This window comes from Paramisgurnus dabryanus, chromosome 23 (genome assembly GCF_030506205.2).
Source record: "Paramisgurnus dabryanus chromosome 23, PD_genome_1.1, whole genome shotgun sequence".
NCBI lineage: Eukaryota > Metazoa > Chordata > Actinopteri > Cypriniformes > Cobitidae > Paramisgurnus > Paramisgurnus dabryanus.
The window spans coordinates 4,515,319-4,538,583 of record NC_133359.1 but is presented as its reverse complement, the minus strand read 5'-3'; the positions used below and the strand labels follow the sequence as shown (position 1 = coordinate 4,538,583).

Below are 23,265 nucleotides of genomic sequence, written 5' to 3'. Positions count from 1 at the left end.
TACTGTACGTTACGACATATAAGGCGATTGAATTATAAATATTACATGATCATGTATTCAGCAAGTGTAGGAGAAATAATGACGCCGACTACTGTTCTTATTACTGCTACTTGAAGTTAGTCGATTATTCGAATGCCAAGTATAAACTATTTCTACGTGAGTGATACCTCATATCATGCACTTTGAAGATCAGGTTCTTTCAGACGTTCAAACGGCTAAATAAAAACCCCAGAGAGGTCCCAAGGACGGTTAACTACCAACTACACCATACAAATGGATTGAATTGAGTACTTTGTACCTCCCTCCCTCTAAAGGTGCAGAGATCATCTTTTGTCTTTAAGTCCCTCTCGAATTTCAAAAATCTCTCCAGTCATCAACTTTAGATAGATTGATAGATAGATAGATAGATAGATAGATAGATAGATAGATAGATAGATAGATAGATAGATAGATATAATAAAAAGGTTAAATATGTTTTCAAAGTCATTTATTAATTGTGTTAAATAATCGGATTATGATTTTAACCAAAATCACACACACCACATTACTCACAGATTTTAACTTCGAATTTTTCGCTTGAATTAAATATTTTTTACTTGCGCGAAGATGCGTTTGGGGAAAATAGCATATTTTTGCGCAAACACCTGCCCAATTGGTGTCATTCTCATCGCATCGAGTGTTCAAGTCTATTTGCGTCTTTGCATTTACATTGGATGTAGTCTACTCATGCAAATTGTTGAACTCGCCTTTGGTGTGTACGCCCCATAACAAGTGTATAGTAAGAAAATGGAATTGGATCAAATGTGCAAAAGCTGGTAAACAACTCACTGTAAAGATGAGAATTAATGGTAACACTTTACAATAAAAGTGTATTTGTTACATAACATTTACTAATGTTAACAAATAAACAAATATTTTTTAAGAAAAATAAATTAATATTGAATATACTGAAATGCAAAAAATATACTAAAAATTGAAGTTTTTTAAGTAAAGATGTTCAGAGATAATACAATTTTATCACATGACTCCTAATGGAGCATACACACCAAACGCGAATTCAACGATTTGCGCAAGTAGATTACATACAAAGTCAATGCAAAGACGCGAATAGACGTGAACTCGTTTGGGCCGAATAATGTGTCAGAAAAAATCTTTAAAATTTAAGTTTTTAAGTAAAGATGTTCAGAGATAAATAATAAAATGATATCCACTACTCCTAATAGGGCGTACACACCAAATGTGAAATCAATGATTTGCGCAATTAGAATACATACAAAGTCAATGCAAAGAAGCAAATAAACTCATAGCGTACATACAAAGTCAATGCAAAGACGCGAATAGACGTGAACTCGTGTGGGGCGAATAATGTGTCAGAAAAAATACAAAAAATTTAAGTTTTTAATTAAAGATGATCAGAGATAATAAAATGATATCACGTGACTGCTAATGGGGCGTACACACCAAACGCGAATTCAACAATTTGCGCGAGTAGATTACAAACAAACTGAATGCAAAGACGCGAAAAGATGTGAACTTGTGTGGGGCGAATAATGTGTCAGAAAAAATACTAAAAATTAAAGTTTTTAAATAAAGATGATCAGAGATAATAAAAACGTATCACGTGACTCCTAATGGGGTGTACACACCAAACGCGCATTCAACGATTTGCGCGAGTAAATTAAATACAAAGTCAATGCAAAGACGTGAACAGACGTAAACTTGTGTAGGGCGATGCGAAAGACACGTATTGGGCGGATTCGGCGATTGCTGCGAAAACACACGTTATTATATACTCAATTATATACTCAAACGCATCTTGCGCAAGTTGAAAATATTCAAAAATTTGCACGACACAATGTTAAATCCCGCGAGTAATCTAGAGCGAGGATTGGTCGCGTTTGGTGTGTACGCAACATCGTATACCAACGTGATTTCTTCTGGTCAGCACCAGAGCAAATAAACACCAACTGACTGTGGATTTAAGTTAAAAGCAAATATCAAGTTCAGAGATTAATGATTAACGTAGATTTAAACACATGGGCACACAATTAAATCCAGGCTTAATGCTTTTTCATTCATTATCCATCATACACTTCACTTTTCTCACAATCTGAACTCACTGATAAGTTTCACAGAAACAGTCAGTGGTCTGCTGCAGCTTGTCATGAATTACTTTATAAGTTTAATATTTAAACCTTTGAAGAACCTTAAAAGTTTTTTTTTTCAATGATTTCCACATGTTCAGTAGGTAATTTTGTGAGCTTTAACATACTGCAATGAACCCAGTATTTGAAACCTCATTGTATATTAATCTTTGCTCTCACTGCCATAAAACTGTGATGACATACAGTACGGACTGATAAGACATCATGAGCAAATTTGAAGACATTTACAAGAGAAAAAACAAACAAGATTGCAACAATATCTCATATAACAACAACATTAACAATATTAAATGAAACATACCGCTTCTCCTGAGGTTTTGAAAGCGTTTCAACACAAACAGAATGGCTAAGATATTCTGCAAAGTCAATGATTTCAACACAAACGCGCACATTTCTCATTGAATTCTCAGAAGACCAAATTACACAGACTACATTACTCATGTCTCATTTCAGTTTTTCAAAAAATACATTTCAGTGAAAACATATTTGAAGCATATCTAAAGTCCCCTGGGCTATTAAAGATCATAACTTAAAACAAATGCCAAAAAAACCCACCCACAACGACTTTCAGAGATCTCAGTGATGGTCGCCACATCAGCGCCTGAGGACCAACAGGTTGATTTACAAATGCAACTAAATGTGAAGGTTTCTTACCTCTTGAAACATAAAATCCCACTTTTGTTTAAGTGTAGCTTCCACGTGTACCAATAAATATCCTCTATTTCCTTTGAGAAGACAGGAGCAGATCTATGGAGAACATGAAGCAGATGTTCAGGTCTTGTAAGCGTAAAAGCTCCTCAGGAATGCTGATATCCCCGGTGTCTTACTGACAGCACTTTCCCACTCACATCTAAAGCCGTCTCTCTCTCTTTCTCTCTATCTCTCGCTCTTTCTCACCCCGCCTCAATGAACTATGCTGATATAGCAAAGCTCCACCCACTTTTCCAGGTAGGAGGAGTGTCTTGTTTTGTTCAGAGCAGTTTCTGTGTCCCTCACTTTCTACGACCCTCATACATACACGCCCATACACACATTTATCTACTACATGACTATAACTTATATAACATACTGCTAATGCTATAACACAAAATCACTAACATTACTTTATGTATACATTTTTTGACATCCTAAATAAAGGTCTTGTTAAAATTATAATTTTGCTAATAAAACACAAATTAAATACAAATGAAGTCAGAGCTCATTTAAAAGGTATTTATCTTATCCTAATGTCAGATTTCTTTAGACAAGAGACACATGGGGTGACTGAGCATTTTGGGAGTGTTTTTGCAGTCAGATATCTCGGTGTGAGTGTAACCAGACGCTTGCCACGGAAGTCACTGTGTCACATGTTTAGCTATTCAAGCTGATCTCTCTCTCTCTCTCTCTCTCTCTCTCTCTCTCTCTCTCTCATAGACACAAATGGGACCATTCTTAAATGTTAAAGGATTAGTCAATTTTCTTTTAAAAAATCCAGATAATTTACTTACCACCATGTCATCCAAAATGTTGATGTCTTTCTTTGTTCAGTCGAGAAGAAATTATGTTTTTTAAAGGAAAACATTCCAGGATTTTTCTCATTTTAATGGACTTTAATGGACCCCAACACTTAACAGTTTTAATGCAGTTTAAAATTGCAGTTTCAAAGCGTAAAAGTGGTCCCAAATGAGGCATAAGGGTCTTATGTATCGAAACGATTGTCATTTTTGGCAAAAAAACACAACTTCTCGTCTATCTCGGGTCCTGGGACGCGCCAGCGCGACCTCACGTAATACGTCATCACGTCAAGAGGTCACGCATGATGTATGTGAAACTACGCCCCAGTGTTTACAAGTGTAGAGAAAGAGGACCGTTCCGACATTGTTGAATGTGAAATGATACTAATTAATGTCATTGTGTCAGTTTATTGTTTAAAATGGTCCGCAAATGTGCGTTTCATATTTCTTACACGTGAGCTTTCGACGTCATTACGCATTTACGTGAGGTCGCGCTGGTGCGTCACACAGCCGGAGGAAGAAGAGAAGTTGTGGTTTAAAAGTGCATTTTTTTTCTTGCCAAAAATAACAATCGTTTAGCTAGATAAAACCCTAATGCCTCGTTTGGGACCATTTAGAGTCCTTTGAAACTGCAATTTTAAACTGCATTAAAACTGTTAAGTGTTGGGCTCCATTAAAGTCCATTAAAATTAGAAAAATCCTGGAATGTTTTCCTCAAAAAACATAATTTCTTCTAGACTGAACAAAGAAAGACATCAACATTTTGGATGACATGGTGGTGAGTAAATTATCTGGATTTTTTTTAAAGAAAATGGACTAATACTTTAAGTGTAGTGTATACAATAAACGTAAGTTGCATAGATCAGGGAATTTAAGACTGATGAAAATTTTTCGACTTGAGAGATAAATTCAGCTTTGTTGGGGTCTTTTATCTTTATAGGAGACATTTAAGGAACAAAAAATTCTCAGTAAGCAACTTCAGCGTGTTTTTAACAGCAACTAGTCCAATTCTCCTTTTGAAATCACATGAGGGCGAATAAATGCCGACCAATTATTTTAATCTATTTGCACACCATCATGATTTTATTGCTGTCTAACTAAAATATTAAAGTGATCTCATTTGTGATGGGTCATGATGTGATCTGTTGTGAGTTGAACACACTGAAACCGCACAATCAGCTTTCTGTCGAAACCAAATAACAGCAAAAGATCAAGTGAACAACAACAAAGATGTAGGTAAATCTGATGAAAACATATCCACAGGTAACATTTGATATAACCGGTAAGAAATAATATCTTTTTTATCTAATTTAAGGACCTTTCGGAATTTTGGTATCATGCAAATTGGTTTGTTTGTATTTATCTTTATTCTGTATGCAATGCAGTAATGCAAATTACGGATACACAAATAAAACTAAAAGTAAATAAACTTGAATCCAAAGTGCCATGGTCATGTTTGATGTTGATTTATTTTTTATCTCCTTTTTAAAATACAACAAATAATACAATGATTTAATAAGTACTTTTATGCAAATCGATAATGACTTAATGTCACACATTTTTAAATCTTTATATTTATATAATATAATAAAATATTTTTTTTTAATGTAAAATGTTTTTCATTATTTTTGGCCTGCATCTTTTCTTTACACACTTTATGAGATTCACTCATCATCTGGTACTCATAAGCCTGTTTACTATACTGTGTCAATGACAGCAGACAATGAATAACAACCTGATACCTGTCAATATGTTTGTCTATGTGCACAAGGCCACACACGAACACGCAAGCTTTCCAAATAAACAGAAGTGTCGATCATTGATTATTACTGGCATCGGATGTCTAAAGTCTCTTTTAAATAACAAAAGTGTGAATTAGAAGGGTTCAATATTTTTAGAGCTTAAAGCTTATTAGTCTTGGATTTGTCTGCTTTCTGTTTCTGTGACCCCTTTGAGGCATTCCTGAGGGCGACTCCAAAACCTATAATCTCACCCCTCCCTCCCCCGTGGTATCTGAGACCCCCCATGCTCTCAGCAGATGTCCGTTTCAGGGTGATCTACGATCCTCTGAACATTCCTTTGGTTTTGAGCTGTATTTATGTGAATTAAAGGTGCGGCAGGTAATTTTTTATGGTGGTAGAAAAAAGTGGTCCTGAACTTTGGGGATTATCGAAATGGATGCAGTGTTTTGCAAAATACCATATTTACATAATCTATTATACACAACTAAATATGTCTGATATTTAAAAAAATAGTTACAATTAAGTCTTATTCAACTTTTATGTGTTTTAGTTTACTGATAGTGGATTTTACTGATACGATAACTAGGTTGGTCCATCAATGACGTGACGTTAATTATTTTGTGTCCGTATGGTTCAATTAAATGTAAAAGGGATACAATTTCAAATTAAATTTGCAGATTACTTGCATACATTCTCTTTTTATAAGAACCATTTCTGGGTTTATATTATTTTGAAAGAATATTTGGGGGATAATTGCAAAAATGTCAGTGTGGTGAAACCGGCCTGTGTCAATTAGTGTAACTAGTATTTTTTATGAAAATATAAATATATTCATAAAAAATGTGTAATAAATATAATTATCTAGTTTAGTGTAATGTGATTTTTTTTACATACATTTTTACATAATTTTTCAAAGATTATTTAAAAAACAGAGCTGTTTTCAGCATATGTCTGAATATTTACATTTAGAAATAACTAATAAAATGATATTTAAAATTCTTTTTTTATCATTACGCTTACATGCCATCAAGGTGGATAAAATATTTAATATTTCTCATTCTTTTGCGCAATTGGCGGTTACACCATTTGACATTTTCAGGTCCATTCAGTCTTAACTTTCATAAAATGGTGCAAATGTAATCTTTATTGCAAAAAAATCAACATAAATACACTATGTGCATTGAAATAAACCGCATGTGTGCTTTTAAAACAAGATTTTTAAAAAGATTTTTGATTTTCTCAAACCGTTTTTGTCACTGACCCACTTGCAGGTAACCGATTAATTGACCGATTAATTGACCGATAGATTTTAAAATGGATACAAAACAACAACACCGAAAAGTAATAAAACAACAGTACTGAACCATGAAAATGTGCTAAATTAATGTATAAATAAAAATATATTAATTATATTAACAAGTATTAAAGTACTTAAATACTTCTGTGAAATACTGACATTAAACATTTGGTTTGGATTTATCTGCATGTATTTTTGTGTAACTGTTATTAAGGTACTACTAATATTAGCGTCCTGTCAGCCTTGACAACAAGCTTGGGTTCCTGCTGTTGTTTCTCTAATGCAGCATCTAGTCAGCAAATAAATAACTTCATAATGATATGAAGCAACAGATGCAACTCGAAACAACTTTGGCATAGATTTTTGCTGATAGCCGTTTGTTCCACTAATGAACTATCGGTGCCGATTAATCGGCAAAACCGATTAATCGGTCTACCTTTAGTTTTTAGTCTATGGCACTGAAATACCTGTGGTCCTCTTCAGTTCTAATATGAATTTGTCACACGGTCTGTGAAAACCCAGCTAAAGTATTTTTTGTGATTACGGTTTTCTACATAAAATCATCCTATATAATGTAAAACAACATTCTGTGAGGGTCACATACATAACATTTTTAGGGATGCTCCGATCGATCGTCCGCCGATCGGTATCGGCCGATAATGGCATTAAATGACTCGATCGGTGCTCGCTAAATCTGCCGATCTCATAAACCGATCTTTCTGTTTACTTTTGTCATCAAAAGGATCCTGAATGCGGCTGCAATAAAAGACATTTTTTACGTAGCGCGAGCATTTTTACAACCCGTTGCTCATGTGCGGCGTGCAGATTTGTATGTCTCTCTTTGCCTTTACAGAGATATGCGTATTTTCTATGCGGACGCGCTCCGGTCAACAGCGCGAGGCGTCTTCACATCCCCATCAAACAGCGTATACAACACATATCTATTATGGACAATTGCATCCTCATGCCAAAAGTTTATTATTTGCATGCGTTTTAAAGTTTTGAGCGTTTAAACTTTTATTTTCCTCACAGCTGCTTGTCTGCGTTCAGCCGCTGCCCACACACAGCAGCCTGTCATCAGTGCACGTGAACAGAGCGATCTCTCTCTCTCTCACGTCTTAAAGCTGCAGTAACCTAATTCATCTCTCAATAAAATCACTCTCTGCTCTTGACTAAAGAACTTTTATACTTCATACGAATGCATGTATATTTAATTAATACAGTAAAGACTGTGAAGTGTTTTATTTTCAGTAATTTTAGGAGACATAAGCCTTTTTAAAGCAATATTAAATTTCTCTTTGCAGAATAAATATTTGTTGTGCTTATTTATTTGAGTCTCTATTAAAACAATAATATACCTAATTACCGCAAGTAATATAACAAAGGCAACATCTGTGGTATTATTTTATCTAGAAAAAATGTAACAGTTACAGTCATCAAAGAGCTTGCATATCAGCTTTTAAAAAATCGGAATCGGTATCAGCTTGGGATGCTAAACAATTAATCGCGATTAATCGTTAGCAGAATAAAAGTTTTTGTTTACATCATATATGTGTGTGAACTGTGTATAATAAATTTGTATAAATAAATGTACACACATGCATGTATATGTTTAAGAAATGTTTACATGTGTATATACATTTGTATATTTATGTATAATTTATATTATATATAAATATAAATACTTAATTTATAAAAAAAATCTTAAAATTATACATGAATGTGTTCATATTTATATATATATATATATACATATTTATTATACACAGTTTACACACATATGTGATGTAAACAAAAACTTTTATTCTGCTAACGATTAATCGCAATTAATTGTTTAGCATCCCTAGTATCAGCCGATCACGAATATTACAAATCGGTGATCGGTATCGGCTGCAAAAATCTTGATCGGAGCATCCCTAAACATTTAAAACCGATTTTACAAATAACAACTTTAGATGTAACTTTCTAAAAACCAAAAAAGTCACTATTTGATGTCATGGTCATCAGACTGCATGCCAGATAATCACATGACCCACATCATAAGCCACAACAAAAAGGTACGACTTTTTGCCGAACAACTCCTTAACTCCTCGATTAAACAGCAATCATAAAATGACTAATGCCATTCGCAAACAAATATCTGTTGTATAAGCTCTGATCACATGATCATCACAGAGAAAGGCAACCCAGCACTTCAACTTGTTTCAACATTCAACACAAGAGATTTCATCATCCATGCAAGTATGCTTTCAAAGCGCAGGTGCACATTAAACAACACAATGACTGAGACGGTGTGCTGTGCCTTTAGATCCGCATTAGACAATAAAGTGACAGGTGTGCCGGGCTCAAACTGACTTCAGCCAAGGTTACATGCTTCATTTACAAGCCATAACACAGACTGAACATCAAATATCTGCACTTAATCATCATTTACTGCACTATTGGCTATAGCCGAGCAGTGGACTTCTGAATTGTGATGTTGCCTTCATGCAATAAATAACTAGCACAAAATAACCTTTGACAGCATTGAAAGCATGCCAGCCTGTAATTGGATCTTAACATGGGATTTTGCTACCATAAAGCCATTAAAATGAAATGCTTCACTATTTGCAGCCTTCATACGTTGCATCGTAACTGGAATAAAAACTCATGTGTGATTCAGTTTATATCTTATTTTTCACAAAGTTGGCATTTAGTGGCTTTTGCATCTGAGCTCCTCATATTCAATCATCAATACAAAAAGCACCTAAACACATTGCATTACATCAAATACACAATATAACATTGTTTTAAGCAACGTCATTTAATGCACTTACAATAGTCGTCTAAGTCAGCAAGGAGTTGCACAAGAAAATTGTAATCACAAACAATCTAAGCATAAGATGCATCGGTTTGGTTCAGTGTCAATTGCGGCCACATTTTCCAGGATAAATTAAAACCAGAAGAAAACAAGGTAGCAATGCTTGATTGTTGTTTAGAGAAACAGTGGTTAAATATAACTCTGCTCTGTCATTACGGCCACCACATGATGACAGAGTTCTTTGTCGTTCACTGGTTTTGTGCACAGTCAAAGTTATACTTCTCATTTTTCGGTTAAACCCTCATAACCCAGTAAAGCACAACCTCAAATCACATTGTCAACAATGAGTTTTCTCTTTTCTCCTTAGCCTGAAGGCAATTTCAATGTAGCTTGACTTACAGGCATAACAATATATCTATTTATAAATCTACCTTGTAGCTGAAAATATTTTCTAAGAGCTTTAAAGAATGTTACAGAAGCTGCAGCATCAAAATACAACACAAAAACTTGTCCTTTACTTTGTACATAAAACACAAAAACGATATTTACTTTGTGGTATTTTTGCACATATTGTATGAAATTTGTCAGGTTTAGTTTTTTGACAGGAACATTTATGCATATAACTTTGCATAAACCAACGATTTTATTATACTAGCATGTTAAAAGATGTAGGAGCAGTTTCCCGGACAAGGTTTAGATTATTCAGGACTAGGCCTAAGTGATATAAGGACTTTTAGAAAGTTACACAGACCATCTAATAGATTATCGTAAAAACTTGTCAGAGAAGTGTTATTGGCAAGGAAATGTTTTCATTTAATTGACGAGATAACTCGTCAATGGCAGGGAGAGAGTTAATCCCGGCCTCAGGCCATTTAGAAATACCACGTTTGTTGTCAGAATTCGCTAAATGCCACGTCGATTTGTTGGAAGAAGCCATTCAAGTCACAATGAAATTTAAATAAAAAATGTAACATTTTTTAATTATGGCAATTCATACATATTTTACGATGTGGCTAATTCATATTAATTCGTATGACCACATGCGTAAATTTTTGTACGATTTGCCTTCGCCGCTTAACTCATTCCCCGTTTCACAAAATGCCTCCAGGAAAATTTTCTTCGGGAAATATAAACATACAATATATCAAATGAAAGAACAGCCCCTTTACTTTCAAACAAAAAATAAACAAAACAGGGAAAAAAGTCTCATCCTATCTTCGTTTGTTTTATTTTTACAAACTCTCAAATATGGATTAAAATACAAAATTTTGAGCAAAAAGCTGAAATAATAGCATTTTTGTAAAGGCCTTTGGTTAGAAATCAGATCAGAACGATAATCAAAACATACACGGAGTTTAAAATGTTGTTAAATTAGTTGATGCTTCAGTTATTTATAAATTGGGTAAGAGCGCCCATAGTGGATAATAGCGAAATTATAAATTACTGTCAGGAAAGCGTCATTGGCAGGTAGAGATGCTCCGATCAGCATTTTTGGGGCCGATCACCGATTACCGATCACCAAGATCATGATCTGCCGATCGCCGATCAGTGCCGAGCACAGAATGGCAGTGGAATGGGAATCTTTTATCTATAATCTAGCAGAGTTTGCACCATTTGTAGAAATGAAATTAACTGTAAATTAGGTATATTATTGTCTTAATAGAGAATCAAATAAATAAGCACAACAAATATTTCTTCTTGCAAAGAGAAATGTAATATGCCTTTAAAAAGGTTTATGTCTGTTAAAAGTAGTTAAAATAAAACACTTCACAGTCTTTACTGTATGAATTAAATATACACGCATTCGTATGAAGTACAACAGTTCTTCACTGATGAGCAGAGAGTAATTTTATTGAGAGATGAATTAGGATACTGAAGCTTTAAGACGTGGGAGAGATCATTCTCTTCACGTGCACTGATGACTGGCTGCTGTGTATGCGTGCGGCGGGTGTCGGCAAACAAGAGCAGCTGTGAGGAAAATGGAAGTTTAAACCTTCAAAACTTTAAAACAAATGCAAGTAATAAACTTTCGGCATGAGGATGCAATTGTCCGCGATAGATATGTGTTGTATACGCTGTTTGATAGGGATGTGAAGACGCATCACGCTGAGGACCAGAGCGCGTCCTCATAGTCCGCAAACAAGAGCAGCTGTGAGGAAAAGGGATGTTTAAACCTTCAAAACTTTAAAACGAATGCAAGTAATAAACTTTAGGCACGAGGATGCAATTGTCCGCGATAGATATGTGTTGTATACGCTGTTTGATAGGGATGTGAAGACGCATCACGCTGAGGACCAGAGCGCGTCCTCATAGTCCGCAAACAAGAGCAGCTGTGAGGAAAAGGGATGTTTAAACCTTCAAAACTTTAAAACGAATGCAAGTAATAAACTTTAGGCACGAGGATGCAATTGTCCGCGATAGATATGTGTTGTATACGCTGTTTGATAGGGATGTGAAGACGCATCACGCTGAGGACCAGAGCGCGTCCTCATAGTCCGCAAACAAGAGCAGCTGTGAGGAAAAGGGATGTTTAAACCTTCAAAACTTTAAAACGAATGCAAGTAATAAACTTTAGGCACGAGGATGCAATTGTCCGCGATAGATATGTGTTGTATACGCTGTTTGATAGGGATGTGAAGACGCATCGCGCGTCCTCATAGAAAATACGCATATCTCTGTATAGGCAGAGAGGGAAATCCAAATCTGCAAGTCACACATGAGCAATAGGTTACAAAATGCTTGCACTGTGTAAAATGGTCTCTAATTGCAGCCGCATCAGGAACGCTATGATGACAAAAGTAAACAGAAAAATCGGCTCATGAGATCGGCAAATTTAGCGAGTGCCGATCGCATCATTTAATGTCGTTATCGGCCGATTACGATCGGCGGCCGATCGATCGGAGCATCACTATTGGCAGGGAAATGTTTTCTCTTAATTGACAAAATAACTCGTCAATGGCGGGGAAAGAGTTAATCCTGGCCTCAGGCCATTTAAAAATACTGCTTTTGTTGTCACAATTTGCTAAACGCCACCTTAATTTCTTGGCAGAATCCATTCAAGTCACAATAAAATTTAAATTAAAATCTTAAAATTTTTATATTAAATATTGTGGTATTTTACAAAAGAATTATCTGTGAGCTTAATTATTTTAGAAAAAATTTGATTATGAATCGAAAGGCTCCGATTCTTTGTTTCATGCGCAGCTTGTGCGTGTACCTCTGTGATCAGTAGGAAGTCCTTATCAATCTAAAATCACAATGAGTATGAGTAGTTTATAATGTGAATTTAAAAAAGCAACACTCGTCAAACACAATCATTCAAAATATTTTTATTAGCATGAAAATACAATTTGAAGAACAGCGATATAAATATCCCTGTAGACATTTCCTGGAATAGTGTGTTTAATGCTACTTCTTCTATGGCACAAATGGCATTTCTACACGAGAGCACCCTCTGGCTTTTGGATGTGGCGCCATTTCACCGTAATTCATTCAAATTCATTTATTGAGAAAATGCGCATTTGCACGATTAATCGTCACAGCCCTAGTAACGATCTCTTTTTACTTCCGGTCACGACGAATGGTGAAAGGGCTGGGCCGGGAAAAACATTGCAGTGATAAAAAAGCAACATGCCCCAACTTCCAACGATTCAATCATTTCTTAATGGACAAATTCAAGTCACCCACCCTACCTTTTTCAGAAGCCGTTGGCGTTTTACTTGGATATACATCATGATGTGGAAAATAAGATAATCGCTATTTCTGATTTTTTTTCTGCATCTGAGCTCTTCATATGTCTTTCATAGATAATATTAAAATTTGACACCAATTAGAGTAAAAATTTAAAGATATGTTTATACAAACAAGCAAAAAGGCGCTGATCTTTCAGGTATCACAAAAAGTCTGGCAAAAAGTATTGAGCAATAAAAATACAACTTTGAAAACACTGCCAAAGATTTAAAAGCAGAAACAAGCAAAAGCCCACAGACATATTCAGCAGTTAAATAAGCTGAGTTCAACATAATCACTCTAATCAACCTTCGGATGATTTCTGTTTCCCAAAAACAATGACTCAACGTGTATTCATTCTTAACAGATGAGTTCACCATTTTTTAACTGGTAATCCGATGCCGTCAATGTAAAAGTAAATCACTTAAGTAATATAAGTAATGAGATGACATGGCTTTGCTATTTTTGGTTTGTGGAAATGAACCAAACAATAATGTGAAAAACGTAATCAAAATGCCACGTCTGAACTTGTCATGTTTGTAAAGCTTAGTTTGTAAAGTGTACAAAGCAAAACCATAAGTTAATGTGCCAGTTCACGAACCTGAAGTCTGAGCAACATCTACAAGGCTTGCTCGTCAAAAGACTTCAAGAACTTTAAGGTCTCCAGCGGGAACAAAAAAAAATTGCAGGGGTTTTTTGGGCGGGTCAGTTGTTATTCTTTCTAACAAAAGCTTTTCTGAAGCATAGGAAGTGAGGTATGAAAAAATCACCTGTCATGTGCCTAGGGGTCATCGGTCATGAGAAACAAAGAGCTTGGGAACTCATCTTTCAAAGGCTGAATCCCCCCTCCCCTTTTCCCGCTCACCCAAGCTCTCTCGTCTGACAGATATCCAAACATAAAGAACAAAGATGCTTTCAAAACCTTCGCTTTTATCAATCCACCCCATCAAAGAGGTTCAGGCAGCACAATGCAAACAACGAAGAGATTTTTTTTGTTCAATTTCAAATGTATTTGAATAACAGAAAACAACCTTGAATAAAAAAAAAACTTGTAGAACCCGATACTCCAAAGGTTTCAAACCGTATCCAACAGATGTTGCTGAAATGTAGCCAGCATATCAGCATATCTTCTCTATGAATAAGGCACTGTTAAATGTTTTTTTAACCAGCGTAGGTGGATAAGTGATCAGGTTTGTGTAAATGACAATGTTGGATGGATTCCAGACTGGAAATAATTCCCAGTGGGCATGACTCAACTGGAATTTCGGGATTGTTCAAGACTCAATACTAAACAACAACAATACAGTATGAGTGTTCCAAAAATACATTTTATAGGAATGTCATTGTATTTCAATAAAATGGCAAAACATGCAGCAAGATAGCGTTCAACTTTGCAAGTGAAAAAAGCATGTCCGATAATTGCCATGTATTGAGTACAGTACTTAAAAAACAGTACATGATGCATACGCGGATTAAGTGAACAACCACTGGTTATTTTGCTATCCCGTAGGGTCTTGGGACCTGATCTGATGAGCCATTTGCAGAGTTAAAGAATAGAAAATATGCTATTTCATGGCAATACGTACGTATTTTATGAGGTGGTTCATTCGTATTAATTCGTAAAGCCACACTGTAAAAAATACTTTGCTGCCTAAAAAATTTTTGTTGAATCAACTCAGATTTACAAGTCATGTCAACAGAGATGAGTTGTCACAACTTATAAAATATAGTTGAGAAAAGTCAACTTAATTTTATACGTTATAACAACTCACCTGTAGTTATAACAACTCATCTCTAAGATAAATAATAGTAAGTTGAAGTGACTTGTAAATCCAAGTTGATTCAACAAAAATTTTTAAGGCAGCAAAGTATTTTTACAGTGCACATTCTTACATTTTTGTAAGATTTGTGATGTTGGGGTTAGGGGTTTCATTATTGTTTGTTTTTTTTGATAATCATTTGGTTTTGTATAAATTCATACAAATTAGCCAACTCGTAAAAAAACAACAGGCTGAAAAAAAGCCATGCAGCCCTTTTTTATTTTAAGAGCAATAATAACCAAAGTTGTTCCTCTGGGGTAAATATAGCCCACTTGTTTAACAGCACCTGAGTCAATTATTTTCAGAGTTGTTGTTAGTATGTCACAGGTCAATGAACACATGGGTCAAAGGACAATGCCACCAGGGAAGACATGCACACCCTAAAGAATACAGTTTTTAAACACACTTCCTGTGTTATTTTTCATTTTGTAAAGCTACTATTCCTTTTGTACTAACAGTATGCATTGTTTTGTCTTGTGTAAGCTCTATTTTCAGTGAAATATTTTGCTAAAAAAAAGCATAGACTTTTTTTCAAATAAATACCACTTGCAAATGTTACAAATTTAAATTTGTTATATTATATTATATTATATTATATTGTAAAATTCAGGGGTCTCCAATCTTTTTTTGAGCAAGGGCTACCGCAGTTTTGTTTTACTTTACTTAGTTGATTTTATTTAATTTTACTTGTAAATATGTTTTATCATTGTTTAAAATGGACACACACATAAAATAATCCAAGCTAAAAATATTTAATAAATAAATATTGATTTAAAATAAAAATTGATTATTAGAATGTGTTTTGGCGGGCAACTCACAGGACTCCATGTTGGGGACCACTGGTATAACGCAATAACATTTTAAAGGGAACAGAGAATGAAAAACCATTTTTACCTTGTCTTTGTTAAATAATGGTAGTCTACCCGCATTCACAAACATACAAAAAGTGCTAAACATGCTAAACATCTCAGTCTCATAGAAATTCCTCTTTTAGAAATGTCCGCCAGAAAACGGCCCAATCTGAAAAACTGATGCTTATGACATCACAGGCATCTCACTGCCCCTCCACTTTAAAATAATTGGCTACATTTTTTGAGTGGCAGCAAAGTCAGCAAATCAGTAATGAGATTGCAAGTAAAGCCAGTAGGGGAGCCAAATAGGTGCAAAACCACTTGTTTAAAATCCCCCACCCTAATAGAGCTATCTGAGAGAGGTTTTTAGGAAGCTTCTAGGGCATTTTTGTCTATATGTCACATCACAGAACAAGGATAAATACCCTGTTCAATCATTCTATGTCACCTTTAAATGCAACTTAAAGTTTCTGTTCACGGCAAAAAGATAACTCGAGTCATCGTTTACCTTAACTTTTGCATATCGTTAACATGTACTAAACATACAATTACACACTAGGGCTGTCACTTTTGAGAAAAATCTAATTCGAACGGATTTTGAATATCATGCAATGTATCCGAATATATTCGAATATCTAGGCGCCGCCCCCCCACGCGCATCAAAAACCCACCGTAATGGAGATTCAATCACAAAATTATTAACAGTGACAGTCATAAACAGGGTTGTCTGGATTACTTTTTTACTTAATGTTTGAAACAGCAGGTTATCAACTTATGAATAACAAACTTATATATATATATAAATTATTCAGAACAGTTACAAACAATAACATGACAACTTAAATAGCAGCAGGAGTATATAGGCAGACGCAAACGGAATTCGCGCCCGCAGATTTCGGCAGGAAACTCCACAGAATTCCGCGGATTTAATGCCCGTCATTGACAAGCACACATATCCCGCGCTTGAGTGTGTTTGTGACCAGAACTGTCATTGACAACAAGCACACATACAAAGCCTATCTCGCGCGTTTGTTAGCCGTCATTCACAAGTACATTAGCCCTGCGCGTGCTGTTTGCTTGCCCGTTTTCAATGATAGAGAGCAGAAACCCTTTGATACTTGAGATGAAATTAAACTTACCGCTGAGTTAAGCAGATCTCACTTGTCGTCAATGTGACGCGTAACAGTCAGCACATGATCATTTCAAATCCGTTTACAAGACAAATGCTGTTGTTGTTTAATATAAAGTTTACATTGCGTTGTAAAAATGATGAAATTATCTTCATACATGCTAATTTCATAATGCGAACGTATTAAAACAAGCTTTTTATTCTGCTATAATATTTAACACTATAAACAATATGTCATTTTATATACAAACTATAATTCTATCTTGACATGCACATGAGGTTCATTTTGGTCCCATTTGATTCCCTCTCTTGCGCACAGTTGCCGTCGTCGGTCTCACTTTCAGCCTCATTCCTATTACGAGGTGTTACTGTAAAAAAATGCGCTACACATGGCATTTAAAAAACCGGATGGTTTATTTATAGTTCGAATACGGATATTTCACGTCATGTTCGAATGCATATTCGAATATCGAATAAAAAGTGACAGCCCTATTACACACCAAAGAAAATGTAAAAATTGTGAATTGAACGCTCTTTAAAACAAAATTAATTTATTTAAAAAGCAAAAATATTTGTCTTTATTCCAGAGAAACCTAACAAAATTTATTAAAACGATAAAAAGTGTTTGGGTAAGAAAAATAATCTTGTTTTTCCTTTTGAATTAGATTATTTTTCTTGCCCTATTGCAGTGGTTCTCAAACTGGGGGGTGCCAGGGGGCCCCACTTTTATGACATCTTATAAAATTCATTCATTTATCTTAAAATTTTAGCAACCACTAGGAATGTAATGATACTTCGCAGTACGATACTTTGCGATACAAAAAAAACAAGATGCCACGATGTTGCATCATGCATGATGGGGATATTTATACGATGACGTTCTTTGATTTTTATTAATTGACCGGTCAACACGTGATCTACTCCGCGCCAGCGTCATCTGTGCTTCACCGCAGTCACACAGACATCGCTTGAATCACCTGCAGCTTGAACTGAAGGTCAGCAAAATGACTTCGGTAGAAACAGAAACTGATATAGATAATGCCCCGTCATCTTTCAAGTCCAACGTCTGGAAGCATTTTGTTTTCATATCACTCGACGGGAATCTTAATCATTCGCATGGACGCATGCACGTACAAAAACATATCCAGACGCGCGCTTCTGTCCGTTCAGCGCTTAGCCGCATACCAGGTAACGCCACGCGATTGAGATATCTTATGAAAACAGAACATAACTAAAGTAGGTTATAAATAATAATTATAATCTTATTTTAACTCGATCACTATTGGCTCCTGTAGATGGACATCAGAAATGTTTTGTGCAAAGCTGGAAAAAGGAAGCAGAAATGACAGATGATGAGTTTAAGGGAGTTTAATCCTCACCCAGTCAGGTCTCAAACATTAGAGAAAAAATCTCAAGTAAACCTCTGTCAAGTCTAGAATTGCATTGTTGCTGAAAAAAATCTACACGTATGTGTTATACTGTTCTGTATTTTCAGATATGAAATTAATATTTAGTTCACTAGCTGTAGGACACAGTTGGCAGTAACTATGACTGAGATTATTTTAGTATAGCAGTCATAAAATTAATGGTTTCTTAAAATAGTGCTCTTGTAAAAATATTCTTGTAAAAATAAGTTATTAATCATTTTTATAATTGTATATTTGTATATATATATATATATATATATATATATATATATATATATATATATATATATATATATATATATATATATATATATATATATATATATATATATATATATATATATATATATATATATATTATATATTCTCTGCTGTCATTATTTCCAAATCTTTTATGCCATTTATGCCTCCAAACATCTTAACAATGTTTATGTTAAGTATAATGAACATGACACTTAAATATTTTTAAATACATGTAGGAATAGGACATTGTATAGAAGTGTTAGGCTTTCAAAAAAAGTCAGAATAAAATAGGGGGCATGTGCCACAGTGGAGCTTTATATCTAACGCCCCTTTAAAGTCCCTTAATTCTAACTTTATGTAAAATGTCCCTTTTTTCAGTGACAGACCTGCAGTACAAAAGATTCATGTTAAAGTTCTTTATTAAGTTTTATGTACAACAAAAAAAGTTACTCAAATTGTTAATATTATGAAAATTAATCTAAAATTTAAATAACAGTAAAAAAAATGTAATTGCTCACAAAAACCGTGATGTGTATCGTATTGTGAACTATGCATCGAGATACAGATCGAACCGTCAGCTTAGTGTATCGTTACACCCCTAGAAACCACTAAGCAACATATATAACTTAATGTATCATTTAATGTTTTGTTTACTTCAAATTCTAAATTTTAAATTGTTTTATGTCATGAATTTTGTTTGAGGGGGCACAAACACACGGGGGGGAGGGGGCGCATGCCAAAAAAGTTTGATAACCACTGTCCTATTGGCAACCAGCTACTTCTTGTTTTAAGCAAAAACCTCAAAAAACTTTGTTCAATTTCTCTGAAAGCAAGACTTAAGATCTTGTATCATTTCACTTAAAGGATTAGTCAATTTTCTTTAAAAAAATCCAGATTATTTACTCACCACCATGTCATCCAAAATGTTGATGTCTTTCTTTGTTCAGTCGAGAAGAATTTAGGGTAACACTTTATTTTACAGTGTCTTTGTTACACATGTTACATGTAATTATTATAGTAATAACAGTTAATAATGCATAGTTACAGGCAACTAACCCTAAACCAAACCCTAATCCTAACCCCAACCCTATAGTAGGTACATGTTGTTAATGATTATAACTTAGTACTTAAATGTATAATAACACTGTAACAGTGATGCCGTAAAATAAAGTGTGACCGAATTTAGTTTTTTTTAGGAAAACATTCCAGGATTTTTCTAATTTTAATGTACTTTAATGGACCCCAACACTTAACAGTTTTAATGCATTTCAAAATTGCAGTTTCAATGCAGCTTTAAAGGACTCTAAATGATCCCAAACAAGGCATAAGGGTCTTATCTAGCAAAACGATTGTCATTTTTGGCAAGAAAAATACAAAATATGCACTTTTAAACCAAAACTTCTCTTCTTCCTCCGGCTGTGTGACGAGCTGGCGTGACCTCACGTAATTTTGCGTAATGACATAGAAAGGTCACGTGTTACATATATGAAACGCACATTTGCGGACCATTTTAAACAATAAACTGACACAAAGACATTAATTAGTATCATTCCACATTCAACAACGTTGGAACGGTCCTCTTTCTCCACACTTGTAAACACTGGGGCATAGTTTCGTATACGTCATCCGTGACCTCTTGATGTGATGATGTATTATGTGAGGTCATGCTGGTGCGTCACAGGACCGGAGGAAGACGGGAAGTTGTGGTTTAAAAGTGCATATTTTTTATTTTTCTTGCCAAAAATGACAATGGTTTCGCTAGATAAGACCCTTATGCCTCGTTTGTGATCATTTAGAGTCCTTTAAAACTGCAATTTTAAACTGCATTAAAACTGTTAAGTGTTGGGGTCTGTTAAAGTCCATTAAAATGAGAAAAATCCTGTAATGTTTTCCTCAAAAACATAATTTCTTCTCGACTGAACAAAGAAAGACATCAACATTTTTGACATTATGACATGGTGGTGAGTAAATTATCTTATCCTTGAAGTAGATATATCTAATGTTAAGTGTTTTTTACTTTACAAAATGCTCCCTTTGTAAAGTTTAATTACCAACATTAGTAGTTGGACTAACAATGAACAATACTTCTGCCACATGTATTCATCTTAATTATGTTAATTTTAACATTTTCTATATTTTTAATCTGCTAACAATAAACTAACATGAACAAACACTGAACAACTGTACAGGCATTAACTAACATTCAAAAGATTGAAACGTGCTGTTAAAATAAATTGTTAGTAATGTTAGGATTGCCCAATGTTATGAATTAAACATGACCTAAAATCGTATTGGACAACTCTAAAAGACAAGAAAAACACTTTTTGCAGATATATGGATGAGAAATAAGTGGACGCCAACTAAAAAAAAAGGAATAAAGAAAAGATATTTGTCGTACAATTGTAATTCCAGTAAAACCCTACAAAAAAGAGCCCATTTAGTAATGTTGTCTTTAAGTGTGCACCTGTTGAATTCACAATGCGATTATACTATGGTAACATCAAAAATTGCCAAGTACTCCTTAGGAATTGGTTCATTAGTAAAAACAGCATTTCATAGCCTTAAACACCTCAAGTGTTCATTTAAGTTGAAAAGCCTGCATCTAGTTTGTCTAGCAATGTTTTTGTCTTTCACCTCTTTCCTATTTTTGCACATCAACTTTTCTTTCCATCAGCTTTTCACAGGGACAAGAAAAACATTTATGCTATAAACAACAACAACAAAACATTTGGTTACTCACCTACAAAGCTATCTTTAAAAAGTGTAAGACTCGATTTAAAGCGAGAGACGGTTGAGGTTTCTGGCAGCCACCTGATTCACTGTGAGAGTCCGTGTGAAATATCAGGAGGGGCCAAGCAGACAATCTGAAGTGGTGCCGCCATTCCGTTACCTAGGAGACCGATGCTATTTTAAAGAAACCGACCAATGGGAGCGCTGCAATTGTGCTGGGACAAAAGTCACATGACCAGTGTTTGAACAACACAAAAAATGATGAGTGGGACTGGGGTGGGTACGAGTTGTCAGGGCGTTTGGGGGTGGAATGGGCCCTTCAGAGAGTCACAAAAGATTTGTGAGGCACAACCTTTACCAATCCAACTCTAAAGAGCTTTAAAAAAACTAAGATTCTGGTTGGTTTGTTTCTAATTTTAAAAAATAATTTAAAAAATCTAAATAACAATATTAATAATAAATATATTATATTTATGTTATATTCTTCTTTATAGATACAAAAAAATAAGGTACAAATACACATCAGATCTGTATGAACTATTATTTTAAATACTAATGTATTGGGTGTCAAATTATTTCATGAAGTTATTTCACAAAGATAAAATTATACACAATGATAGTGGTAACGGTGATGTAATCATTGTGTAATACCGCAGTACATAAACCCTTGTGTTGTGTGTAACAAATGAAAATAGATCCATTTGGCTTTGATTGATCTGTCTGTGACAGAAATGCTGATAAGATACAAAACGTGCAACCTTAAAGATTTCGAGAAGAACAGGGTGGACAGATTCAGACAGATCCTATTGATTTATACAGAGGAGATTTGCATGAAGAGGACAGAGCGAAGTGTTAATCTTTTTTTAAAGGAACAGTTCACTCAAAAATGAAAAATGTGTCATTGTTTACTTACTTCCATCTCTTTTCAAACCTGTATGAATGTCTTTATTTATGAAAGACAAAAGATGATCTATGCAGACTGATAGATATGTCCAGCTCTTTTTACACTACATAAGTGGATAGAGACTGAGATTGTTGAGCTCCGAAATGCATATAAAAGCAAAATATAAGTAGCCCATATGACTTTTCTATTATAGCTGAAGTTTTATATCTTGGCCACTGTAAAAAGTTGGATTAACTAAATAAGGTAACTTACTGTATTTTTCAGACTATAAGCCGCATTTCCATAACTTGGCTGGTGCTGTATCTTATAGACGGTTCCATCAGACGCACGTGATACACATCTGGATCCGAACTTTACTTCCGGTTTCGTTTTTTAATGGTCTGACTAGTTGCTAAACTGATCTCTTGAACAAATGCCTCGTCGAAAATAACAAATGTTTTGGTTTCCTAGGTAATCTATGTGTTGTTTTTTTTGCTTGTTATATAAATAAACTACGTTTAAAGTACTTTGTTGTTGTTTTTTATTAGCGGAGTTTACCGGAATAAAAACCGCTTGTTTATGTTGTCACTGCTGAAACCGTCTATAGTCAGGTGCGCCTTGTAAGCCAGTATTAATTAATTTTGAAATTTATGAGGCAAGAGACAACATTACCGTCTACAGCCGCGAGAGTCCGCCATATGCTGATTCTGTATTTATGTAATTCAATACATTCAGTGATGTGGAATGACGAGTCTGCGAACTTCACGCTAGTTGGCTTGTTCGGTTAATTTAGACTATTCAACCTTCCAGGTAAATTATGTATGCTATGGTTTATCCAGCCCAGTCTCACGAAATTTCGTTATATAGTCACGTATTTTTTTGATTCTTTTTCGTGCTATTATCACGAATTTTCGCGTTTTTTCGTAATCGTATCACGAATTCCTGTTTTCGTGTGA

General features: G+C 34.7%; 1 protein-coding gene across 6 annotated transcripts in view; it reads right to left on the bottom strand.

Moving 5' to 3' along the window:
• rassf7a (Ras association domain family member 7a) overlaps positions 1–23,265 on the bottom strand; it is a 48,363-nt gene that overhangs the window by 21,443 nt on the left and 3,655 nt on the right. The window contains exons 1-2 of one of the 6 annotated variants that reach the window (XM_065292254.2): positions 21,437–21,530; positions 2,820–2,912 (exon numbers count right to left, since the gene is read on the bottom strand). The exons of 1 other annotated variant lie outside the window; for it this stretch is intronic. The gene's annotated coding sequence lies outside the window, so the exon portion shown is untranslated. Of the gene's footprint in view, positions 1–2,466; positions 2,492–2,819; positions 3,044–21,436; positions 21,533–23,265 lie in introns of those variants that run through there. 4 more of the 6 variants (XM_065292255.2, XM_065292257.2, XM_065292253.2 and 1 more) reach the window with 4 other exon arrangements.